At 42.3% G+C, this 24,790-nt stretch overlaps 1 long non-coding RNA gene and 2 other non-coding genes across 4 annotated transcripts; all 3 read right to left on the bottom strand.

Moving 5' to 3' along the window:
- Positions 1 to 1,200: 1,200 nt before the first annotated feature.
- Positions 1,201 to 24,599, bottom strand: LOC101722691 (uncharacterized). Of its 2 annotated transcripts, XR_001183518.3 has the most exons (5): positions 24,478 to 24,599; positions 16,778 to 23,901; positions 10,848 to 10,986; positions 10,064 to 10,105; positions 7,965 to 8,232 (listed from the first exon to the last, which is right to left on the bottom strand). It is a non-coding gene; the product is annotated as an uncharacterized LOC101722691 (long non-coding RNA). The 2 variants fall into 2 exon arrangements; XR_204745.4 differs by lacking the exons at positions 7,965 to 8,232; positions 24,478 to 24,599 and adding an exon at positions 1,201 to 1,573 and having other exon boundaries at positions 16,778 to 16,981.
- LOC147825432 (small nucleolar RNA SNORA81) lies at positions 10,606 to 10,791 on the bottom strand. Its single transcript, XR_015441183.1, has one exon. It is a non-coding gene; the product is annotated as a small nucleolar RNA SNORA81 (small nucleolar RNA).
- Positions 11,064 to 11,192, bottom strand: LOC147825433 (small nucleolar RNA SNORA63). The gene has a single exon (XR_015441180.1). It is a non-coding gene; the product is annotated as a small nucleolar RNA SNORA63 (small nucleolar RNA).
- Positions 24,600 to 24,790: the final 191 nt, after the last annotated feature.

Consider the following 24,790-nt stretch of genomic DNA (forward strand, 5'->3'; position numbering starts at 1 on the left):
CTGTCCTACATTGGCTCATTCTGCTGTGTAGACTTTCAATGGAGTTTTTCATCTCCTGGAAATCTGTTTGCATCTGTTTTATGGATTCCATTTGTTTCCTATGTTGGGATTCCATCATGTTCCTCAGCTCCTCTCTAGATTTATTAATCATGTCTTGCACTAGGAGCACAATCTCTCCTGTTATCTGACAAATTATTTCTGATTTCATTTTTTCCAGATCCCCTTTTGTTGCCATTTCAGTGGGTCCAGGTGGTTGAGTATCAGAGTGTTCCATCTCATTTCCCTTTGGGGTTGTTGTAGGTGATCTGGAAGTCTGGTTTTGAGATTTATTTACGTGTTTTCTCATTTCAATTGGGGGGGCATGGGGGTGCTGTTGGCGCTCGTGAAGATCACCTCTTCTGAGCTGGGAGAGGTGGGACAGAGGCCGGGAGCAGTGGTGGGGATGGTGGCCCAGAAGCCCCTTCCTCTGGGCTGGGAGCAGCGGGAGGGATGGTGGCCCGGAAGCCCCTTCCTCTGGACCAGGAGCAGTGGGACAGTGGCTCAGAAGCCCCTACCTCTGGGCTGGGAGCGGCGGGACCCAGTACCGTGGTCTGGTGGTCTGGTGTCCTCTGTGTCTTTGTAGTGTGGAACCAGGTGGCTGTACAGAGGAGTGGGGGCGGGTGTGTGTGTGTGTGTCCAGTGGATCGCTGCTGGGACGTGGGCTGATTCCTTGGCACTTTATCTAGGAAATCATTGGCTAGCCAAAGGTAATGATGATTTATTCTTATTATTTCATCTAAGATATAGTCTTTGCTCTCCTGTTTAGGTCTATGATCCATTTTGAGTTAATTTCTGTGCACATTGTGAGGTTGCAAATCCATCCTCTCACACCCGAATATCCAGCTGTCCCGTCTCCCATTGCACTGTTGTCGGCAAGGAAGGAAGAAAGAATAGCACTTGCCATGAAAAGGGACAGTTAAAACTATTTTTACTCCCAGGTGGCACGATTATCTACGTAATTTGATGGAATTTTATAAAATATAAAACAGTAGGGCCGGGGATTTAGCTCAGTGGTTCCACTGCCTGCCACGTGCCTCGCAGGCGCAAAGACCAGAGTTCGATCCCTGGTACCAAAAAACAAACAAACAAACAAAAAACAACAGTAACAAAAGCATTTCTAGCACCAATAAAAGAATTGAGTAAATTTTGGGGAAACACCAGTATCCAAAACAATTTATTTCGATGTGCGAGACCCGAAACCCAGGGCCTCCTGGAGTGTTGTGTCCTGGGCCCCAGGCTGGTCCCACCCTAGTCCTGGTCCTGATTCCAAGTCCCGGGATAGGAGTGAGGTGTGGTGATGTTTTAAATGCTCACTAATTCCGCGATGAATTTCCCTTTAACAGGTGGAGCGTCAGGTCACTCCCCTCTCTGAGCCGGGCCGACGTGTTGACCACGTGTGCTGGCTGGCTCGAGGCAGAAGCGGCCCGTGTGACTTCCGAGGCTGCGTCCTAAGAGGCTTGGGTCCGCTCCCTTTTCTTCTTGGGCCAGTCTTTCTGAGGAAGCCAGCCGCCGTGCTGTGAGGGCATCAAGCAAGCTGTGGGGAGAAAGAACCGAAGCTGAGGCCTCCCACCTTTGGAGACTGAGCTGTGAAGGGGGTGACCTGCAGCCGGCGACGGCTCCCCGGCCGCAGCAGACGGAGCTGCCCCGCCCGGCCGAGCGCCGGCTCAGAACTCAGGCCTGGCCTGCTGCACGGAGCTGCTGTGGCGGGGGAGCCCGCGGCCGGGCTGGGACCCTAACGCCCGCGGGGACGCGGGGGAGGGGGGGGGACCGGAACGGGCTGGCGGCACCACAGCGCCCCCTGCGGGTGGCCTCAGTGCCCGGAGCCGCCGGAGCCCGGGGGCCCGACGCGTTCCGCCCCGCCGCAAGGTGCGTGACGCCTCAGGTGACCAGGTCCGCGGGATGGGGCTGCGCCCGCCCCGCCCCGTGCCGCTGGGTCCTGCGGGGCAGGGCGTGCGCGGGGCGGGGCGGGGCGGGGCGGGGGCGGGGTCCGCCCAAGCCAGGAGCGGACCGAGCGGCAGTTCGGAGCCGGACCCCTCCCCGCCCGGGCACCTGGTATTCAGTCACCACCCGGGGCCACACCTCTGCGGCCCCGCCTTGGGCCCTGACCCGGGTCTGGCAGCCCCAGGCGCCTGAGTGATGGGCGAAGGAGGCCTCGGCCCAGCTGCCACCGACCGGGCAGCTGTGTGACCTTGGAAGTCACTTAGCCTCTCCGAGCATCTGTTTCCTTATCTCTCAAACCCGGATAATACCACTATGTTGTAAGGGTGGTGTGAGGATTAGCAAAAATACATACAATGCATGATTTATCGGAGCTCGTGGGAATTAAAAACTAGCAATGCTGTGATTATTAATAGTTATCACAGCAACACCAAGTGGAGGGTCTCAACAACTCTGGGAGCTTCAGGTGCGCTATGACTAAGTTGTGGAGGCGATTTGGTTGCCATTGTTTTCATCATCATAAACAGAGAGGAAATTTTCACAAAAATCCAGAAAAGGAGTAGAGTATGTCTGTCAGGAACAGCTGGAGTAGCAAAAGAGGAAAACGCAGAAAACCAAACACAGGCTGGCGATGAGCATCCCCCCCACACCCTGGTTACCTGTGCCAGGTGCGTTCTAGAAAGTGAGCCGGATGACTCTGGTCCCAGCCAAGGACCCAGGGTGCAGGGAGGACACAACCGTGGCCCCTAGGGCACTTCCGGTCCATGGGCCAGGATAAACGGAGTGGACGGAAGGACGACATCAATGCGAAAGGGGAGGAAATCCATGCCATGAACCCAACGCACTGTTTCTTCTCCGGGGGGACATTTTCACAGTCCATACCGTGCAAACAGTAAATGGTTTAGAAAATGCCTTTTGGGAGTTTAGTGCTTGCAGTCCAGCGCTGTCGTTTGGCTTTAAATAACTGAATATGTAAAAGTTTTCAGAATCAAAATGAAGTCACTTCGGTCAAGCCCTAACCAAAATGATAACAAAGCAAGAAGTTTGTGAGGGAGGGGATCTCATGCGTGTATATCTGACGATGAGAACTATTTTAAAGGCATCTGCCAGAACCAAACCTTACACCAGTGCCACTATCTTGCACAGGAAATACCTGTGTCCCACCTACATCCTGTTTCTGTCCTCTTCCACCAAAATCCCAGCTTCCCTCTCCAATCTCCCTACTTACCTTGAGAACGTTATTTTGTGTGGTGGATTATCTACATGTGAGACTGAGTTTTCAATTATGTTTGTGGCTTTTAGTCTTTAGGTTATTGCAGTGGGGTGGGGTATGGTCCTATTGTTTTTGTAAGTACAAGTGACATGGGGACCTAGCTGGGTATTCTCTGAAAAGAAGATAAATTTGTGTGGACATTTGCACGTATGTTTAATATCCAATACATGGCCTGCATCTACTTAGGATAGACAGTTGGGAATGGGTAGAGCAAAGGAATGTGTGTGATTTGTTCTCTACTAGCAATGAATTAGCTTATTTATGGACTAATGCCAGTCATTTTGTAACAAATTACAGATCATAAGTTAGCACTCTCTATGGTTTGGTGAGCAAGTATTTTATTCTTTGAGACAGTAAACTCAATCCTTTGCCCTAGGACCAGATAATTCTGAGTGCTGAGCCATGCACCTGTATGGGACCAACAATAAGAATGGAAGGACTGGAAAAATGTCATGCAGTACTCAAAGAAAGCAGTCATGGGTTTAAAAGCAATTGATACTTTGCTTTCTGATAAGTGAAGGGCAGCTTTTCCAGGGAGAGGGAGGTGGAGAGTATGTGTGCACACATGGAATACTTTTGACTGTCCTGTATGTTAGCAAAGAAGTTTATTTAGATAAACTTTATGTATTCTTGTCTTTGCCCCTCTTACTGTTCTCTCCCTCTCATCATGCCTGATGGCGGTGGGTACCAATTCTTTTTTTTTTTTTTTTTTTTTTTTTGGTACCGGGGATTGAACTTGGGTCCTTGCGCTTGCGCAGCAGGCAGCAAAACCACTGAGCTAAATCTCCGGCCCTACGGTGGGTGCCAATTCAGGTCCCCTTCCCTCAGTCCTCCAACTTTCTTGGGCAAATTCAGTAGGTACCCAAAGGAGGGCAGTGCCCCCTTACCTAATGAAGCTATTTAGAAACTGTTGAAGTAGAGGGCTAGGAAATGGGTACATTACAGAGAGTAGAAAAAGAACTAACAAAGTGCAGTGGTACCACAATATAAAGGACTCCCAACTCTAACAGTGGTACAAATTCTGCCTTCGTGGTCACTGACAGGAACTTCTAGTCAGTGAACTTCCTGAACCATCCTGACAGGAACTTCCGGAAGAGCTGTGCAGGGAGGAAGGGCAGAGAGCAGCCAGGAGGGACCAGAACTGATCGGCTGCTCTGGACTGCCATGGGACTGTTATTCATGAAGGTTACATGGTTAATCAAAGCATCTTGGAGCCCAGTTTCTTCTGAGCTCATTTCTCCCTCATGGGTTGTCTTGAGGCTGAGACTATGTACGCAAAGCACTTGTGACAGCCCCAGTGTTTGAGGAACACAGGGAGGTTAGTCACCTGCTAGAGGAGACCTTGGTGTCCCAAGCTGCCAAGATCAACACTGACGAGAGCGGTACTCAGAAAAGCAAGTGGTGCCGTGAGCAAGACAATCGTGTGTCCAGAGGCAGACTCAGAACCAACTGTAAAAAGTGTGTGTTTTCCTCTTTGAGGCCTGTGAAGTTCAGCCTTTTTATGTTTCAAATTCTGCATGCTCAAACTAGTTACTGGAAATGTTAAAGGTCTTTCAACACAACTCCTTTAAAACACAATGACACTCTATAATCCTTGTGCCACCATTTCAAGGCTTGTCATTCCCGCTTTTTTGTGTAGCATTTTCCTGCCTTCAAACCAGTGAACAGAGATGCTATGGCTTGTGTCTAATGTCCCCCCAAAGCCTTGTGTGGTCAGAGGTCTGATATAGGGCACCAAGTAATCCAAAAATGATACAAGGTAGCAAGCAATCCAAACAGGCAAAAATAATCTAAACATGGAAAATATTATAACTCTCAACCTGCTAGATATCCAAAATGTGAGTTTGTGTTCTCTAAAATCGAAGAATGAATTCTAGGAACAACAGAGGTTAAGAGTAGGAAAAATTGGGCTGGGGATTTAGCTCAGTGGTTCTGGTGCCTGCCTTGCAAGTGGATAAGATAATATGGGACAGAAAGAGCCTTGTTTGCTTTTGCTGCCTTGCTGCCTTCTGCCTGCCATGAAGTGTTTCTCCTCTGTGATGGCCCTGTACCATGTCACCCTGCCTTGGAGCAAGCCAACTATGAACTGTGAGCTAATAAAACTTTCCTCCTTTAACTTTAGGTGTCGGATATTTTGTCTCAGCAGTGAGAAGAGTAGCTAGGACAAGAGATCTTCACTAGTGTTTAAATTGTGAGCAAAGATATAACCTGGTATGTGTAAATGGGGATCTTATGGCCAAACTGGCACAGTAGGCCTTAAAGTTACCAACAGAGAGATGGTAACACAACGAAAAGTCTTTGGACTAACATTGAAGCAAGAATTAATTCCCTATGATTGTACTATTTGAGAATAGCTCTAAACTCCCTGACCTTTACCCATGGCTAGTCATAGCCAGTCACAGCCACCAAACACTGGAAGATAGCTATGGAGAGTTCCATCTTTTCTAGAGGAGTCAACTATATCGGTGGGCTTCAAATTTGAATTTATCAATGGTATACAAACTGAAAGATTGTGCAATTTTCCACACTTAAACTGTGAGTTATACATTCAATCTTCAGGTTGTCCTCCTCCTTTTTAGACAGATAGGGCAAGTAATTACTACTAAACTATTACTATTTAACTTTCTCACCACCAGCCACTAAAATGGATTCACTGAGAAAAACGCATGACGTTGAAATCATAGGTTTTCCTGTAAATTCTGGGTGATTTGTGATTTCTTTAATTCTGGGTGATTTGTGATACCAATTTGTCTCTTGGACAGGGGAATTCTGTTTAATGGGGTATAGATCACCACAACAAGGTAGGAAAAATGCTTAAAATGTAGACATCGATGTGATATAATTCGCAGATAATTTAATCTTTCTTTCCCTTAGCATTGCTGGACAAGAGCTAAGAATTGTTCAAATATGGAATCTGAGAGAGCAAAAGTTAAAGGTGGGAAGTGTGATGGGTTTTTACTGTGGCTTCCTAGAGGAACCGAGAGGTTTCCTAACTTTTAAACCTGTCAGTTTCATTGTTAATAATTACTGACAGGGTTCAGGGTATATTTTGAATACCAGATTGATTTTAAGTTAAAATCCTGATATTATTTCATAATATGTATAAGATTATTCAGGCTGGAATAAGAAACCTATAACTTGAGTGTATTTTTACAAAGATAAACATTCGGAAAAGGTTTCATTACAGTACTTCAACAAGGAGGAAACTGGAATCACGCTGGAACAATGAAGTGACTTTCCTACAGTCTTGTAGTATCTCCCAATTCTAGGCCAAGTACAGCTTTTTGATTATATTGCCTACTCACACGGAATTGTGAGTGTATTTTTGCTTTGCCAATTAGCAAGTCACCATCACTTTGGGGTGGTATAGAACTGTGGATCCCCCTACTGATGGTTTCTTCAAAGTGCAGATCACTGCACTTATTTTATGGTTCATGGAATCAGTCCCTACCAGAACTGGGGAGGGAGGGGCCTAAAGTATGCAGGTAATATAGTAAGGGTGAATATTGTTTGGTGAAAATGTTTCAGTAGTGTCGGGAGCAATACTACATAATATTGGAGAAAAATCATTTGATTAGGCCTAGTTCTCATGCCCACAGGCCAGCTATGGCATTTTGAGACATAATTCCATTTTGGCCTTCGGTCACAACTGAGACCTCAATGATCTGGTGATGCTGTGATGCTCCAGGACCAGATTACAGCAGCAGAAGACACCCTGGGAGGAACAAAATCTTCATCTGCATAGCTCCTCCTTGATCTAGGAATTCCACCTGCTCTCCAGTCATCTGTTACATCTGTTTCTCCCGATGGACTGAATAAAAGGTGCTGCAAGCTCAGGGGCTTTTGTCTTTGCTGCCCAGAGCAGCACTGATCAGGCCCAAAGCTCAGCTTCTTCTCAGTCTCATTTTGTCTACCTTTCCTGTAATAATAAGTTAATTCACCTTGTGCTCCTGTGGCTCGCAGAAGACTAGGACTCACTGCAGAGGTAATGTCCCCTTTCCCTGTTCCCCACACAGTAGTGCTGTTTTGCTTTGAACAATTTCCCTCTGGGCCCCAAGTTGGAAAAATTTTGTCATCTTCAAACCTATCTTCCTTCTTTCCTCAAATTCAGGCCTATGATGTTAACTAGTTGTTTTTATTTGTACGAAGTCATTACTTTAAGGCCCAATTAATATAAATGGAATCTTTGTAGTTTATATTTAAGGGGAGCTCAGTGATTACTGCCATTCTATGGTCAAATTTGGCCATCTGGTGGTGCACACCTGTAATCCCAGTATTCTGGGAGGCTGAGGCAGGAGGATTGCAAGTTTTAGTACAGTGTAGGCAATTCGGGGACTTGATAAGACCCTGTCTCAAAGTAAAAAGTTAAAAAGAGAAAGGTATGGGGATATAGATCAGTGCAAAGGCCCTGAATTCAATCCCCAGTACTGATTTAAAAAAACCCAAAAAACTAAATTTTACTTCTTGGAAATCCCCATATCTTATATATATGCTACTGTCATAGAACTGCCTGACTTTTTACAGCATGTATCTTTCAGTTCACAAGCATATTATTCTTAGAAAGCATCCAATATAACCATTTTTACAGAACTACGAAATAAAGTTTTAGGAAAAACTGTTGCAAACCCCACCTTTTATACCTAACCACAACAGTCTAATTTGACAGAGGAAAGGGCCAATGACTGTCCTCACATGAGCTCATGACTCAGACCGCTTTGCTATCACAATCTGTATTTTTGATCTGGTTTCAGCATTGAGGAGATATTCAAATATTCCCAAAGAAAAAAGCACAATGCATTCTCATCGCCTGTTCAGCAACAGCAGGCTCTCTTCTCATCCCAGGAGCTAAATAATGTCCACGATGTCTATGGATGTTTCCTCCACTGTAGCACTGCAGAAAAATCTCAGTGTCAAAAAGAATCCTCCTCTTTAATATTTATGGTCACAATCTATGTCTCCTAAATTGACCCTCACTGCCAATTCTGAAAAAAAGAAAAATTATTAATCAGAATAGTACTAATCAGATAGTGCATGGAACTACTGAACAATGTGAACTACTTGTTAAACACTATTGGCTGCTTATTTGCCCCAAATTAAATATAGAGTGCTTTTAACTGAAGCACTAGATATTAATTGGAATATCTAGAGAAAAAGAGAAAAAATTTTTTGCGGTTAATACAAAAGGATTCAAGATTCACCTGGCTGCAAAATGAGATTTTTATCAGGTATCCACAGCATTAATTATTTATAAAGCAGGTAACAGTTCTGGGCATGGAGCCCTAAAATTAAAGCCCATAGCAAAGCCAAGAGTGGTCAGCAGCTTGGCACAGGTGTGCCAAGAGACACAACAGCTTGGCACACAGGTGTTGCAAGAGGTGTACCCGAGACGGGGAAAGCAACAGTTACATAATCCATTTTGATGCACTTTGGCAAATGTTAAGTGCAAATGTAAATGTTCTGAAATGTTAACTACTGTTTAAGTTTATGTTGTTCAACTAATCAGTCACTAGCCACATGTAACTTTAAATTTAAAATAATTAAAATTAAATAGAAAATTCAGTTTCTCTGCTGCATTAATCACATTTCATTACCCATGTGCGACCTGTCGCTCCTGCAGGGCAGCGCAGATGGAGAACATTTCTGCCCCACAAAGTTCTGTGGGACAGGCTTGGCTCAGGACTTAAACTTTCTCCAGTAGGGGGAAAATCTCTAAAGATTTGTTATTTTAACCCATAATTACTGTTGCTTTCTGCTCAGTTCATTCATGCACTGTAACACAAATGAGCGCAACATATTAGCCACCGCAGCTCTCTACCAAAACAAAACAACCAATCAAAAAATCCTTGCTGGAGTAACTTAAAATATCAAATCACCAAGTTGAGAGAAAAAGAAATATAAAGAAACTGACCATTATTTATCCAAACATCATGCTGTTTCATTTATGACTCTATGTCCTAAATCAGGCCCATGACGTTTCTGATTACCTTCTTGTTATCTACTCCTCTCAACTACTTTTTGAAAATAAAGTGATTTTTACATTAGTAGCGAGGCTCAATTCAATTTATTAGTGCTAAAGCCACTAAAAGTAAGCCAGGACCAAGATAAACTGCTACCATAAAATACCGAGAAAGCTCCCATTATAAATTGTCAAGAAAGCACAAGATATGAGCAACACAACTTAAAAAATATACGTGTAAGCCAAAGAGAACTAGATCTAACATCGTTATTGATTTTTTTACCTTTTTATATAGACACTATAGGGTCTGAAATCTGGGCTACAAATCACACTTGCTTTTTCACAGCTTACTGATCAACCACAAATCTCCCCAAGTACGATTTAAACAAATGTTACCATGTTACCAGGTGCTAAGATTATTTTCCTGATTCATCTGCTCGACTTTAAAAAGTTTTCTAGCTAACAATAACCATTCGCCAGAATGAAAGGAAGGGATCCAAAGCAGATAACACATATTTAATTGAGAATGTAGTTTTGACTCTCAGGCAGTTCACAGTTTATAACCGTAGCCATTAGTTGTATGTAAAAATCAAGAATCTGATTTGATAGTATATATCCAAATTCTGATCTGGGCAAAAACTTCTGCCCACTTTTGTGTGATTCAAAGTAGTGATGAACTATATAGAACAGTGCACATCACTGTGGAGTGTGGTCTTTATTCCCCCACAGCTAGGATGGGCAAAGGACTAGACCCCTCCCCCTGAACCAACTTACGGCAGATCAATATTGTAATTAAACATGGAATTGGAATACTTACCAATTAGTCAAGAGTGATAAAAATACTACTTGTCACTTACCTGAATCCCCTCCAGATAACCTCTTTTCCCTTCTGTCACCACCTGCAAAACATTAACAAGCCCTCATTCTCAAGAGTCACTTGTCAGCCTAGTGCTTGTATGGTAGCCCTGTATGAGACCAAGCATCCCTGCCGCTTGGGTACCAGCAGGCAGGGCCAGGAAGGTGACAGTTTTATTTAGAGCAGGAAGCACAAACAATGTAGCACTTCGCCGCTACACTGTAACTAGATCCTGCCTCAGTTTACTAAGAAAATGACTAGATAGCAACAGCATCTTAATTAGCAAAGCTAGACAACAACAGCTCTCATGGAAACTGAAATCATGTCATGCATTTTCCAGAAGTCGGTATAAACTTTGCCTTCTGTTCTTCAAGGAACATCCTGACTGCTTGGTTTCTCATCTGTCACAAAGAGCACACAATTGCCTTCCTTACAATATTTCAGAAAGGAAAATGTTAATGCATCTCAGCATTGGAACAAAAGGCATTTCCATTTCACCAATGGAAGAGACCATTTATTCTACTAATTATACCTAAATACAGATATTACTGTACCAAAAATCTTAGAACAAAGGACTGGGGACTTAAAAAGGTTCACCCCAGTTTTTCTTCTACCTGGTACAGTTGTTTAGTTGTTTTTTATTCTTGTGTTTACTCTGCTGGCCATATTACAAATACTAAGACATGATACTAGTTTCTTCAATTTTAGAAAGAGCTTCAACAAAAATGGTAAAATCAAAAAGCCTTGGGTATTGTTTTTATATGTACCAAACAGAAAAACATTACCCTCTTTCAAAACTACTGTGAAACACTGATCCCTCCATGTGCTAGCTCTTCCTTCTTCACCAGAATTTGATGTCATCTCTCATATCTTCTTGATAACGTCCAGGATATTAATTAGCACTGAGGCAGAAAGCAGCAGGATCTTAAAGAAGAGACAATACCCAATAATGCTGAAAATTCAACTAAGCAGATAGAATCGTTTTCATGACAATGCTAGAGATGTTTGAGACCAAGCGTCCCTGTCTTACTACAGAACCAAGTTAGACAGAGATTGTGGGAAACCCTTGCTCTCGGCAGGGGGAAGGACAGTACAGCACTTCACAGCTATACCGTGATACCCTCCTGCCAGCAAGAGACAGGGCCTGCACACACCTGAGTGCTCGGGTTTAATTCTGGTAAATCTCATAGATGTGATCCTTAACGCCTAGCTCAGTGATGGCGAATCTCTTACAGACCAGTGCCCACACTGCAACCCAAAACCCACTTATTTATTGCAAAGTGCCACCACTGAAATTAAACCTGAATTCTGAGGTTTAGTTTAGAAAAAACAACTCATACATTAGCATCTTTTTTTTCTTAACCATGTAACAGTTTACTTAGGCAGCGCTGTCAGGTGTCATTTCAACCAGTAGATTCTTGTACTGAATAAATTTGATAAAATTGTCGCTTTTATATTTCCTGTTATATTAACTTATAAAATTAACGAAAAAATATGCAATTTTTGGCCATCCTATATTTAAGTAATCGGACGACTAAGTGGTTAAAAGAAAAACAACATGTATGTCATAAGTGTGCATCACTGCCCTAGCTCAATATTTTTATCTGGTTCATCAAAAATGAATAATGTGAGAGTTAAAAAAATGCTTTACTTAAGTGCGAGCGAGCACTGTGGCTTCCTTACAACTCGTACAGCAGGGAAGGAAGGAAAGGGAACTTCCCAGTGGAGAAACTCAACAAACGCTACCTCAGCGTCTCGTCTTAAGTTGGTTTTTGTGTCTTTTTAAGCTAGGGATGCTCGGTTTCCTTGAGATACCAGCTAGATAATTTAAAATATCAAAGAATAAACATTTCTCACATTATTATTCAACATATAAGATGTATACATTATGAAAGAAGCACATTGTTCAGACATGTATTTACTGATTATTAATAACTTTTAAAGACAAATGTCTTTAAGGGCTGGGTATTTAGCTCAGTGGTTCTGGCGCCTGCCTCACAAGCACAAGGTCCCGAGTTCGATCCCTGGTACCAAAAAAAAAATGTCTTTAAGAAGTTAAATTATCATTATTTGCAGATGACATGATATGCTACATAGAAGACTCCAAAAACTAGATTTAATAAATAAATTCAGTAGTGTAGCTGGAGACAAAGTCAGCACTCAAAAATCAATAGTATTCCTGTACACAAACTCACTGAGAGAAAAATTAGGGAAACACTCCTTTCAAAATAGCATCCAAAAAAGTGAAATATCTAGGAATCAATCTAATGAAGGAAGTAAAAGATCCTTGCATGGAAAACTACAGTACTCTGAAAAAAGGGATAGAAGAGGATATCAGAAAATGGAAAGATATCCCTTGTTCTTAGGTAGGAAGAACCAATATAGTGAAAATGGCCATAATTCCAAAATTGTTATACAGATTTAATGCACTCCCAATCAAAATACCAACAGCTTATCTAACAGCGCTAGAGAAAACAATCCTAATACTCATTTGGATCCAGAAGAGACCTAGAATAGCAAAGGAAATTCTGGGCAACAAAGGCAAGGCAGGGGGATCACAATCCCTGACTTGAAATTATACTACAAAGCTACTGTGATAAAAACAGCATGGTACTGGAAAACAAACAAACAAAAAAACCCGACCCAAGGATCAATGGAACAGATTAGAAGATGCAGAAACAGACATACTCAGCTACCTTATCTTTGACAAAAGAGCCAACCACCCTCACGGGAAGAAAGATAGCCTCTTTAATAAATGGTGCTGGCAAACTTGGCTTTCCACTTGGCAAAGATTAAAACTAGACCCATATCTTTCACCATACACTAAACTCAAATCAAAATGGATCAAAGATCTAAATATTAAAACAGAAACACTAAATCTGCTGGAAGATAGACTTGAAGACACTGGTGTAGGAAAAGACTTTTTGAACAAAACCTTGATTGCACAGGAAATATCACAAAGAATCAACAGCCTGGATCTCATCTTTATTAAAAAGCTTTTGTACAGCAAAAGAAACCACCAACAGTGTCAAGAGACAACCCAGAGAGTGGGAAACAATTTTTGCCAGCTACTCCTCAAAAGACCAATAGCTACAATATATAAAGAACTTAAAAAAATCAGACCTCCCAAGTTTAAAGACCCAATCCAAAAATGGGCATCTGAAATGAATAGACACCTCTCAGATAAAGAAGTAGAAATGGCAAATAAATACATGAAAAAATGTTCAACATCACTGGTCATTCAAGAGATGCAAATTAAAACGATGCTGAGATTCCATCTCACTCCAGAAAGAATGGCTGCTACCAAGAAATCAACCAATATCAAATGTTGGAGAGGCTGTGGGAAAAAAGGAACCTTTCTCCACTGTTGATGGGAGTGTAGACTGGTGCAACCACTGCAGAAATCAATGTGGAGATTCCTCAAAAAACTAAGACTAGAGGCTCCATTTGACCCAGATATTCCCTTTCTTGGTATTTTCCCAAAAGAATTAAAAGCATCATACCACAGTGATATATGCACACCCACGTTTAGAGCTTGTAATAGCTAAATCTTGGAAACAGCTCAAATGAAGATGTATTTTTTTTAATATACAATGAAGTACTACTCTGCCATAAAGAAGGATAAGCTTGAGACATGTCTAGCTAAATAGATGCACCTTGAGACCATACTTTAAGTTCGATAAATCAGACACACATGTTTAAATACCACATTGTTTCTCTGGTGAGAAACTGAAAGTGAAAATAAGGACCAAAATGTATAACAGATGTTGGGAAGTGGAAAGAAAATGTTCAAATGAGAAGGGAAACAAGGGAGGGGGAGGGGGAAAGGAAAGAAGGGACAAGAAAAAAAGAGAGAATAGAAGGAAAAATGGAAATAAAGCTTTTGTAAATAAGGAGGGGAAGAGGGGTCAAAGAGGGGGGGAAATGAGAAAAAAAAGAAGTAAGATATATCATGTATAGCTACAAATTCCCCATGATGAATGCTATCATTATGTATATCTAAAATATACCAATAAATGTTTTGCTTCAAAAAAAATTGACTGATTCTAAAAAATAAAAATCTTTCTATAATAGGAAACTGGCTTATATCATCCCGATCTTAATAAAGCCTACAGCTTTTAAGATAAACTTTATTCCATAGCTAACATACCAATGAGCTTTGAAAACAGCCTGAAACGGATCACAGAGAACAAAGATTCTCATGCAGTAACACAACACTGCATTTTTCATGTTGCACATTTAAACTTGACAACCACATGCCTGTAATCCCAGCACCCCAGAGGCAGAGGCAGGAGGATCGCCTGGGGTTTGAGGCCAGCCTGGGCTACATAGCAAGTTCAAGGCCAGTCTGAACTACATCGCAAGACCCTGTCTCAAAAACAAAAACAAAAACAAAACAAAAAAACCTGACAACAATCAACACAAATTCTACCCTGAAAGAGTGAAAACCTCAGCCTGTCAATTTTATAGACCTGTAGCTCCATGTGTGCATGGACAAAAATTTAAAAGCCCACTTTTTACTGTCTGAAACCAGTATTCATTTTCTATACTCCTGAAGTATGTGGGAAGATAGCTCCGCCTGGGGGCAGTCCTTCGCCAATGACTGATGGGTGGGGATGGAAGTAACAGCAGTTGCCGGTTCTCTAGTTAAGGTCAATCAGTTGTGCCTTGTGCAGCTGTCCCTGGGGGGCAGACACAGCAGAGCACCTTGCTCAGCAGCTGGCTTGCCTTCTTTCCCTCCTCATCCCATTCCCCTGCCATTCCTTTATTGTTTTTTCTGGAAACTTTCTAATCAATCATTTAAACATTAATTCCAGTCTCAGAGTTTGCTTCTGAGGCCCTAAGACACAGGATATAAGTATTTTTAAAATGAATGTCATTTCTCTTTAAAGGGAATATAATTCCTTATCTTGACATTTGGATGCAAAAAGCACAATCATTGTGCCACCGCTGAATTAAATGGAGTAAATTAATCTGGAAAAGATTTTAAATTCAACTTTAAATATTAAAGGTAAAGATCCTTTATCTGTGATACATGTTCCAAATATTTTCTCCTAGTCCAGTTAGTTAGCTGTCTTTTGACTTTATGTGTGGTAGATTTGCCATGCAATTTGTTTTATGTAGTCAAATTAATCACACATTTTCATTTGTTGCTTGTGGATTTTGAATAATAGTGAGAAAATATTTTTCTTTTTTGAATAGTTTCACTTTTTACACTGAGATTCCTAGTCCATTTGGACTTTACTTTTGTGCATGATATGAGGCACAGGTCTAATTTTATCTTTTTCCAAATGGTCATCCTTTTTGGCCCAGCATCATTTTATTACAAAATTCAATTCTGTCCCAATGATGTATGATACCATCTTTGTCCTTCCATGTGCACTTGGGACATTTTTTGATTTTTCTGTTTATTCTACTTGCTTTTTGTATGTTCACACATTGGTTTCACCTCTGACAGCCTTTATAACCTTTATAATTTTTTTCATTAAGATTATTGGTACATTTTAGGTATACAATACAGTTACATTCATCACTGGGATCTTGTACCTTTACATGAGTATCTTGGTTCTTATTTTTTCCCCATTTCCCTGCCCTCTCTTCACCCCCTCCATCCTTCCCTATTTACAAAGACTTTGTTTCCATTTTTTTCTTTTCTCATATTTTTTTCTTTTCTCTTCTTTCCTTTCCCCTACCCCCTCACTTCCCCTACTCCTTTAGACCTTTTCTTCCTATTTCAATTATCAATCATACATTTCGATCCTTATTTACACTTTTAGTTTTTCACACCAGAGAAACTATTCGGTATTTACATGTGTGTCCTATTTATTTCACTTAAGAGTATGGCCTCAGTGTGCATCCATTTAGCTATAAATGTCTCTAGTTTCTCATTCTTTATAGCTGAGACCTTTGTACTTTTCATTATACAAGTTAAGGATAAAAAGAACTGTAAACCAGTATTGAACTCTGGTGAGTTGGCTTGTTTTCCACAATGGTATGGGTGAGCAATCTTGTAACTATGCACATTATAGGATTAAGCAAATAAGTGACTATACTGTGACAGCGAGAGCCAACTTTCTTGCTCTCAAAGAAGGCAGATACAATTATGGAAAGGGGAGATCAAAGCAAATCTTGAGATGTTGCATTGGAATTGAGGTGTCACTATAAACTTGTGTTGTTTTTTAAATACATGTGAAGACATAAGGATATAGACAGAAACAGAGGTGTGCAGATGTATGTTCATATGGCAATATACTTAATAAAAGAAAGCAGGACTTTTTGGAGAAATAGCTGACTCTGAGGCAGAAGCAGAGAAACAATAAGGTGAGCTCGGAACATCTTGTGCTAAAAGTCAGAATGACAGGAACATGTGGAAAAGATACAGCGTGCAGACTCTCCCTGGCCGAAAAGTGGCATAACTGAGCGACAAATAAATACTCATGGATTACAATCCACGGAATAATAGTCTATGAGTCCCTAGATAACAATGGATGAACAAATGCGCGAGAAGGGATAACTCTTCTCTATGGAGAGAAATAGTCAACAGAAAAACGTTCAGCACCCCGTGTCCTGTAGGGAGGGAGGAGAGGGAGCAGGGTGTGGCCGCTCTGGGCAATGGGGATGGGAAGCAAAATCCACTGATGCGTAGATTCCTGTCCTCCCTCCCCCGAGTCCCTCGGCAACTGTCAGTGCCCCACCGCCCTCTGCCCTCCGTTACCTCAGCGCCATCAGCAGGCTTGGAGACGCTGCTACTGGTTCCTCTCCGCCGCCACCAGCAGCGTCACGTCCCCAAGTCTGGCCGCCGGTGGACTAGAGGTTGTACAATCTCCAGGCCTCCCGCATCAGCGCTCCCGTTAAGTATGGAAGCCACTTGTCCTGCTCTGGCCACCGTCCAGGTCAGAGCCAAGAACTCAACCAATCGAAGAGAGGCATTCGGGGTGGGGGCGTGAGGCGCATGCCCACGGTGTGGCACCTGCTTCCGGCCCCCTGGCTGCGCCTGCGCCTGCGCCTTCCCCAGGGGTCGCCCCCTGGCCGGTAACCCGAATCCTCCCCTCCCGGGTCTTCCTCTCTATCCCAAAGTCGTCTCTGTCGTGGACACCAAGGTGAGAAACTGTCCTCGTGACCTTTGGTCTGAGCATCAGAGGCGGAGAAGGGAAGGGTCTAACGTAGGATAAAAAAGGGGCGTAGAAGAGTAAAAAACATACAGAATTGCAAAGCATCTTCACAAATGTGAGAAACGTGCGTTGGGGGAAAAATCCCTTTCTTAACCACCTCAAAATCGAAATTACTGGCTATCCTAAAAAATGATAAAAAGATACAGAGCATATTAGTATCTATGGAATATACTAATGAAATGCTCAGAATAAAATACAAAATAAGTGAAATATCCAATTCAAAAATTTAGAAAAAAAACAATGGAGGAAACTTAAGGAAAGAGGAAGAAAGGAATTAGGCTAAAAGAAGTTAATCACTTTGAAAATAGACATAGGAACACTAAATAAAAGGTTTGAAAAAGGCAGCAGTAAGATGGTTGACCATCCTAAGCAAGAAACAAGCACAAAAATACAAAATGATAAGGGGGAAATAATTATAGATACAGAAAAAAAGATTGAGATTACCGAATTCAATGCAGCGTTCTTGAAAACATGAATAAAATGGACGAAATGCTAAGAAAATGCAATTTACCAAAACATTCCACAGATAGATATTCTAAGTAGGCCAATTATCATAGAAGAAATGGAGAACTGCATTTTCCCATCCCTAAATCCACAAAATCTGAGGAGATTTCTGTGGTGTAACTTGAGGGGTCAGAAACAGTTGCTATTGATTTTGTTTTATTTTTGGTGGTGGTACTGGGGATTAAACTAAAGGCCTTCACACTGAGCTATAGCCCCAGACATTTTTTTTCTTTTCTTTTGATTCTTTTATTGGTACATTTTAGGTATACAATATGTTTACATTTATCATTGGGTGCTTGTACCTGTACATGATGTATCTTGGTTCTTATTTTTTTCCCCATTCTCTGTGCACCCTTCAGCCCCTCCACCCTTGCTCCAGCCATTTTTCTTTCTTTCTTTTTTAATTTTTAATTTTATATTTTAGACAAGATCTTGCTAAATTGCTAATTTGCCCAGGCTGTGCTTAAACTTGCAGTGCCCCTGCCTCAGCCTCCCAGAGTGCTGGGATTACTGGAGTGTACCACCATGCCTAGCTCTTGTTTTTTTTTTTTTTTTTTTTTTTTTTGGTGGTACTGGGGATCGAACTCAGGACCTTGCACTTGTGAGGCAGGCATGGTGCCACTGAGCTAAATCCCCAGCCCCTCTTGTTTCTTCTTGAGGACAGAAAAAGAAGGAAACATTCCAAATTCTATTTATGAAGTGAGAACAATACTGATGCCAAAATCTCATAAAACACATGTGCATCATACACATCTATACTGATCACAAAAATTCGTATTCATAAATATCATGGGAAAATCCTGACTAAATAAATATAACATGCCATTTCAAAAAAATGTAAGGATATAATTATATTACTTATTTAAAAGAAAACTTTCATTTTCATAAATGCCAAAAAGGCACTTGATGAAGTTCAAAATATATTCTTGATTTTAAAAAACTTGAAAAATTCAACAAGTATCAGCACAACTGGATAGCCATCACAAAGAAGTAAAGTTAGAACCCAATTAACAACTCATATTTTACACCAAAATCCAGATAGATTAAAGAATAAATGGGAAAGATAAAGTGTGAGTGCCCTTGAAGAAATCCTGATACATTCCACAGCAGTGCTCAGAAGCCATATAACAGAAAATTGGTAGATTTAAGTATATAATTTTTTTAAAGTGGCAAAAGTATATAAGCCAAAATGACAAACATTGCAACTGATATCACATGAGCTCATTTTTTTAATTCAGAAAAAAGAACCTATAGTTAAGAACATCAGCAACCTGTCAGAAAACAAAAGCATATCAATAATTCACAGAAAAATGCACAATATAAAGGCTCAACCTCATCGAAAATAAGAAAAATACAATGAAACTAAAATAACATATTTATTTTAAAAATTAAATAATTCTTTAATATGCTGTACTTGGTGAAGTAGTAGGAGAACTGGGATTATCATATATTGCTGATAGATAGAAGCACAAACAATGACCCTGTGAAAAACAATATGGCAGTATTTATCAAAATGGCAGTTCTACCCAGTAATTCTATTGCTAGAAATTCATCTTAAAAATATACTCTAACATGTTGAAATGACCAGTGATTAATGAAGTTCATTACACTGCTCTTTTTAATAGAAAAAACAATTTGTTCGTACAAAACTGATTGAATTATAATATGGTCAAACATAAAATGAATTACTATGCAGTTATTAAAAAGAATAACTCAAGTTTTTGTATTGTAGGCAATGGCATGGAATTATCTCTAAAATATACAAAATAATAAAAAAAGCAAGATGCAGAAATGCATCTGTAGTCCTGTATCACTTAATAACAGATACTTTCTGAGAAATGGATCTTAGATGATTGTAGGATTAAAGGTTAGTATGCAAAAGTCAGTTGTTTTCCTGTTTATCAGCAAAGAATAATTGGAATTTGAAATTTTAAAAACATCATTTACATGAAATAGCACATTATTCAGGGATCTCCAAAGAAATAGAACCGGTAGGAGAAACACACACACTCATACTCACACACCTGGCACGTGATTATGGGAGTGCAGGCCCCAAGTCTGCAGAGCTGATGTCCCAGTTGCAGGGGAACTAGGCATTGCCAATGCCTCTTTCAGGCAGGGGGAGCCTTCAGTAGACTGGATGAGTTCTCCCCATATTACAGAGGACAACCTGCTTTACTCAGTCTACCAATTTAAATCTTTTATCTCATCCCAAAACACCATCACAGAAACACCAGGATAATATTTGATCAAATATCTAGCCATCCTCTGGCAGTTAAATTGACACATAGAATTAATCATTGTAAGTCCATTTCTTACCAGCTTACCACCCATTTGCATCTTCTTAAACCGTATTTAGTCTCCAAGAGAACAGCAAGATCATAATCCCATCTGTATAATACACCTATCCTGTGCCCAACTGAAAGCACATCAATCTTTTCTAGAAGATGAAAAGTCCCTAAGTAATGTTTACTCTTCTCTTTGACATATACCATAACTTAAATACTATGACGCAAAGTTGACAGTACTTAAATACTCCCATATAAAGTCAATTAATTTATCTTAAGTCAATGCATGAGAAGGGGGCATGAAAAGGAAGAAAATAAAGATACACTGTCATTAAAAAACAAGGAAGAGGGCTGGGGATTTAGCTCAGTAGTTCCGGTGCCTCCCTCTAAAGTAAGTGCAAGGTCCTGAGTTTGATCCCTGATACCAAAAAACCCCCCAAAAACCAAGGAAGAAATAAAGACAAAAGCATTCATTTTGTAACTGGTCACATGTGTGTAACTCATTTATATCTGTCTTCTTCCACTGTCCATTTCTTATTCCTTTTGCTTTCAGCAAGCACCTCAGTTGGTCATGATGCTGGGGGTTTGTTTTTTGTTTTTTGTTTTGAGACAGGATCTCACTATGTGGTTCAGGCTGCCCTTGAACTCACTGTATAACCCTGGCTGGCCCCGACCTCAAAGTGACCTCGACCTCCTGAGTGCCTCAGCGTCTCGTGTGCTGGGATTCAGGCATGCACCACCATGCCCAGCTTGGTCTTGATTCTTTAACAGGTAAAGTGACCCAAATTTTTGTTTCTGAGTAGTCTTAGCTGTATTGGGTTGTTGTCGTTTTCCATTCTCTTTAATCACAGGCTATGGTAATGCTAAGAGACAGCCTACGGAATCTGTTTTCTAGGCAAATGTCTTATCCATAAGTTTAGGGTGGCTGTGTTTTTATGATTCAAGCTAGACTTTTGTTCACTTGACCTAGAACTTTTTTGCTTATGCAGATCAAATAAGAATTTAGTAGACCACCTACCTCATCCACTTCTAGGAACACCATGGTCAACTAGGCAACGCCATTTGTGTGAAGAGCCAGACTGTTCCGATTACTGTTTGGCTCTGTCTATTGCAGCAACCACATTCATCCCTGTTTGGTGGCTGGGCACTGCCACATAGTCCCTGCTGCACTGGAATCTAATTGCTCCCATTGGATTTGGGGTTCCCAGTTCAATGGTGGCAGTTCCAGCCATAAATCTGGGTTATAGAAAAGAGTGACAATAGAGCTCTTCAAGAAAGTTGAGGTTCCCCTCACAAATTTCTTTTTCATAGTCACAGCCAAAGATGTGTCTTTTGGATCCTCCCAGGTGGGTCTTAATGACAAATGCATTCTAACATCCTGATCTCCCTAAGCCTTTGAACTCCCTCCTCTGCATTAAACAAAAGCAGGTCAGGCTTCCCTAACTTGCCCACTGCAGCCACCCTTTGATTCATGCATCTGCCTGCCAACCACACACCCAGAGCTCCAGCTCTCTAAGCTGCAACATTAAATGCAATATCTCTGCTTATGGGTCCATATCAATAAATTGGGCCCGATGCAGTTTTAGGGCTCTACCTTTGTCACACCCTTCACATCTACTCTCACACATATTCCTCAGATTTTTGTCTGTGTAAATCAGAGCTCTCAAGTAATTCTTTGGGGTATACTATATCTCCTCATGGGCCATACTTTGTACTTTACCTTTAGGGGCCTGGGACTTGAGCCTGGTTGTATATAGGTCGGGAAGCAAAAGAAGAGGTTGCTGGGCGGGTCCTGAGGAGAGTCAGAACTGTTTTGCAAACAACTGCTGGGGGTGGAGGGATTCACAGCTTTCTTGACCCAGGATTAATCCTTCTGGATGGGAGTGGAGAAGCCACTTCTCCCAGGAGTGGTGACGCTACTTCTATTGGCAAAGAAGAGTCATAAGTAGTTAGGGGTTCAGTGTCGCCATTTCCGTCATGATCTCCCTGGATGTCCTGTTCCAATGTCCAGGTCCTCATCTCAGTCAACATGATCACTTTAACAGCGGACATCCATGAGGCTGGGAACTCAGTTTGGGTTCCAGTTACGTCACTTGCCAGATGAGAGAAAAATCAAGAGAGGAAACATGGGGAGGAGAGTGGCTTGCAAATGTGCTGCCCGGCTCCCTCGTGTGGACACGCATGCACATTACACCCCTCCACAGGGTAGCAGGCTGATTTCAGCAAAAGGAAAGATGACTGCCCCAATTTAGAAGTGTCCTCACAGGTGACTTTGGCACCGATCATCTGTGAAATATGTGGCGTCCTTTTCAACACCATTTCTCTGACATCAGCTGGGTGTGCAACAATTCAGTTCTGACACGGCCATCTGGAGTTCGCACAGGCCACAGGTTAGAGGCTCAGTCGAGCCCCATTCAGATGGCAGTTGCAGGTCTTTGGCCTCCGGTACTTCTGGCCAGCTGTAACTTAGAGTTCCCACAACCATCTCGGCTTCCATAATTTGCTAAATGACTCACGGAACTCAGGAAAATGCTGTATTTACTTTTACAGGGTTAGTGTAAAGGATACTACTCGGGAACAGGCAAATGGAAGAAATGCACAGGGCAAAGTGTGAAGGGTGGTGATATGCAGAGTGTCCATGTCACCCCAAACCTCCCAGAACCTCAATGGTTCACCAAATCAGAAGTTCGTAGTTTAGGGATTTTAAAATAGAGATTTCATTGTGTAGCCATGGTCAGTTAAATCACTGGCTCTCAGTCATCCACTCCATCTCCAGCCTTTTTCTCTCTTCCTGGAAGTTGGGGTGGGACTGAGGGTTCCAAGCTGGGAACCACGGGTTGGCCTTCGGTGGCCAGCTCCCGTTCTGAAGCGCTGTCTGTGGGCTTACCAGGAGTCGCCTCGTTAGAACAGAAGACACTACAATCACCCTGTCACTGCACTCAGGATGCAACAAAGGCTTTGGGGGCTCTGTGCCAGGAACTGAAAAATAAATCAAGTGTCTTTCCCTGATACCACAATCATACTGTGGTTTGCAGTCTAAGAAGTTTGCAGGCCTCTGCTTTGGATCAGCGACCCCAGGACCAGCAGCATCAGTATTCCTTGGGATTGGTTAGAAATGCAAATTACTGGGTTCCACCCTAGATAACTAAGCTAGAATATCTGGAGGTGAGTCTAAGGAATCTGTATTTCAGTTAAAAAACCTAACTCTCCCTTCCCAACTAAAGCTTCACAACCACGAGCTGAGACTAAACTGACAGTTGTGTGGTATCTCAGGCGTCGTCAGCCTCACTTGTGACACCAGGGCAAGTTGGGTCCGTTGTCTTGCTCTTTGTTATGCTGACTGTACATTTACGCTGATGTGGGTCTACCTTGACGGGTTGTAGAGGGTGGTTTCTTTTTCCAAATTCAGGCAAATCCTTTTTTGGGGTTGTTTTTTGTTTTGTTTTTTTTAGATAGGGTCTCACTACATAGTTCAGGCTGGCCTTGAACTCACTATGGTGGCCTAGGCTGGCCTCAAACTCATGGCGATCCTCCTCCCTCAGCCTCCTGAGGGCTGAGATTATAGGCACTGCCATGCCAGGCTCAGGCAAATCCTTAACCCGAAGGCAGAAAGTGGTCTAGATTGTTACAACACAGCTTGAACCTTTGTCATGGGCCAGTTCCTGTAAAGGGCTGCTGTGAGGCCAAAGTGGGGTTTGTGAAATGCCTAACGGCATAGCAGGCAGAGAGCAGACCCTCGTTATGGGTGCCGGTGGTCGATGTACCTGAGACTGCCTATTGAAAGCATAACACATGCTCAGTGGATTGGACTGACAACTGATTTCACTGGAGAGGGAGGCAGCCTAGTCTGGTTTGTTCCTCTGGTTTTGCCAGCCCTAGAGGCAAGAAAGAGAGCATAATTAGAAAGGAGAAAAGGGAGCTTGGGAAGAGGGAGGAATGATTGAGTATTCATAAGAGCAATGGCAACAAGGTGGAATGGTCATTTCTTCTCAGTCACGGTCACAGGAGGTAAGGAACTTGGAGATCACAGAGGCCTCCTCACCACCCAGTCAAGGCCCGATGCAGCAAGTGGTAGAAATGGGGCAGAATTGGCTTCCCAGGATAGACACTGCCTGCTACCTCTCTCCAGAAATGGAGCCAATTTATCTCCATGGAAACCTCTGGAGACCGAAAGTACAGCACATTCTGGAAAGGAGAGCAGCACTCTGGGTAGCATCTACTTCCTTTCTGCTTCTTTTCCCTCTAGTTCCTGTTCACAAGCTTCTCTCCTGTCCTTTTCTTTGCATTTCCTTTTCTCCCCCTTTTCATGATTCCCACGCATAAAGACTTGGCCTAAAACACGAGGAAGCCGAGGCCACTGAACCTTCAAAGCGTCTCAGCCCTGCACCCCAGCCTGTCCCCACATCACCCGTCTCCCAGACAACGCACAGGTTTCTGCTGCCCAAACTCACAATTGGCTTCGCGCACCGGGCTTCTCACTATTATCAGCAGGAAACACCTCATTTGGTTCTTTGAAAATACTTCTGATCCTTGAATAACCAGAAATCACAGTGGAAGCACAAATCCAAGCTGCCTCACTTCCTCTGGGTCTTTAACCCCTTCCTGAATCTCTTGCAAGAGGTCGCTATGAAAATGGTTGCTCCACCTGTGGAGACAGAGCGGAGTGCCCGAACCTCCGGGGAGGCAGGAACCTCTACAAATCCCGGGTCACAGGGGGATGAGCTTTAGCTCGGAACCTCGGCCTGTCATCCTTACAAAGAGCAT

This window comes from Heterocephalus glaber, unplaced genomic scaffold, assembly GCF_053883595.1.
Source record: "Heterocephalus glaber isolate CG9 unplaced genomic scaffold, H.glaber_assembly_v1.0 deba00001504, whole genome shotgun sequence".
Taxonomy (NCBI): Eukaryota; Metazoa; Chordata; class Mammalia; order Rodentia; family Bathyergidae; genus Heterocephalus; species Heterocephalus glaber.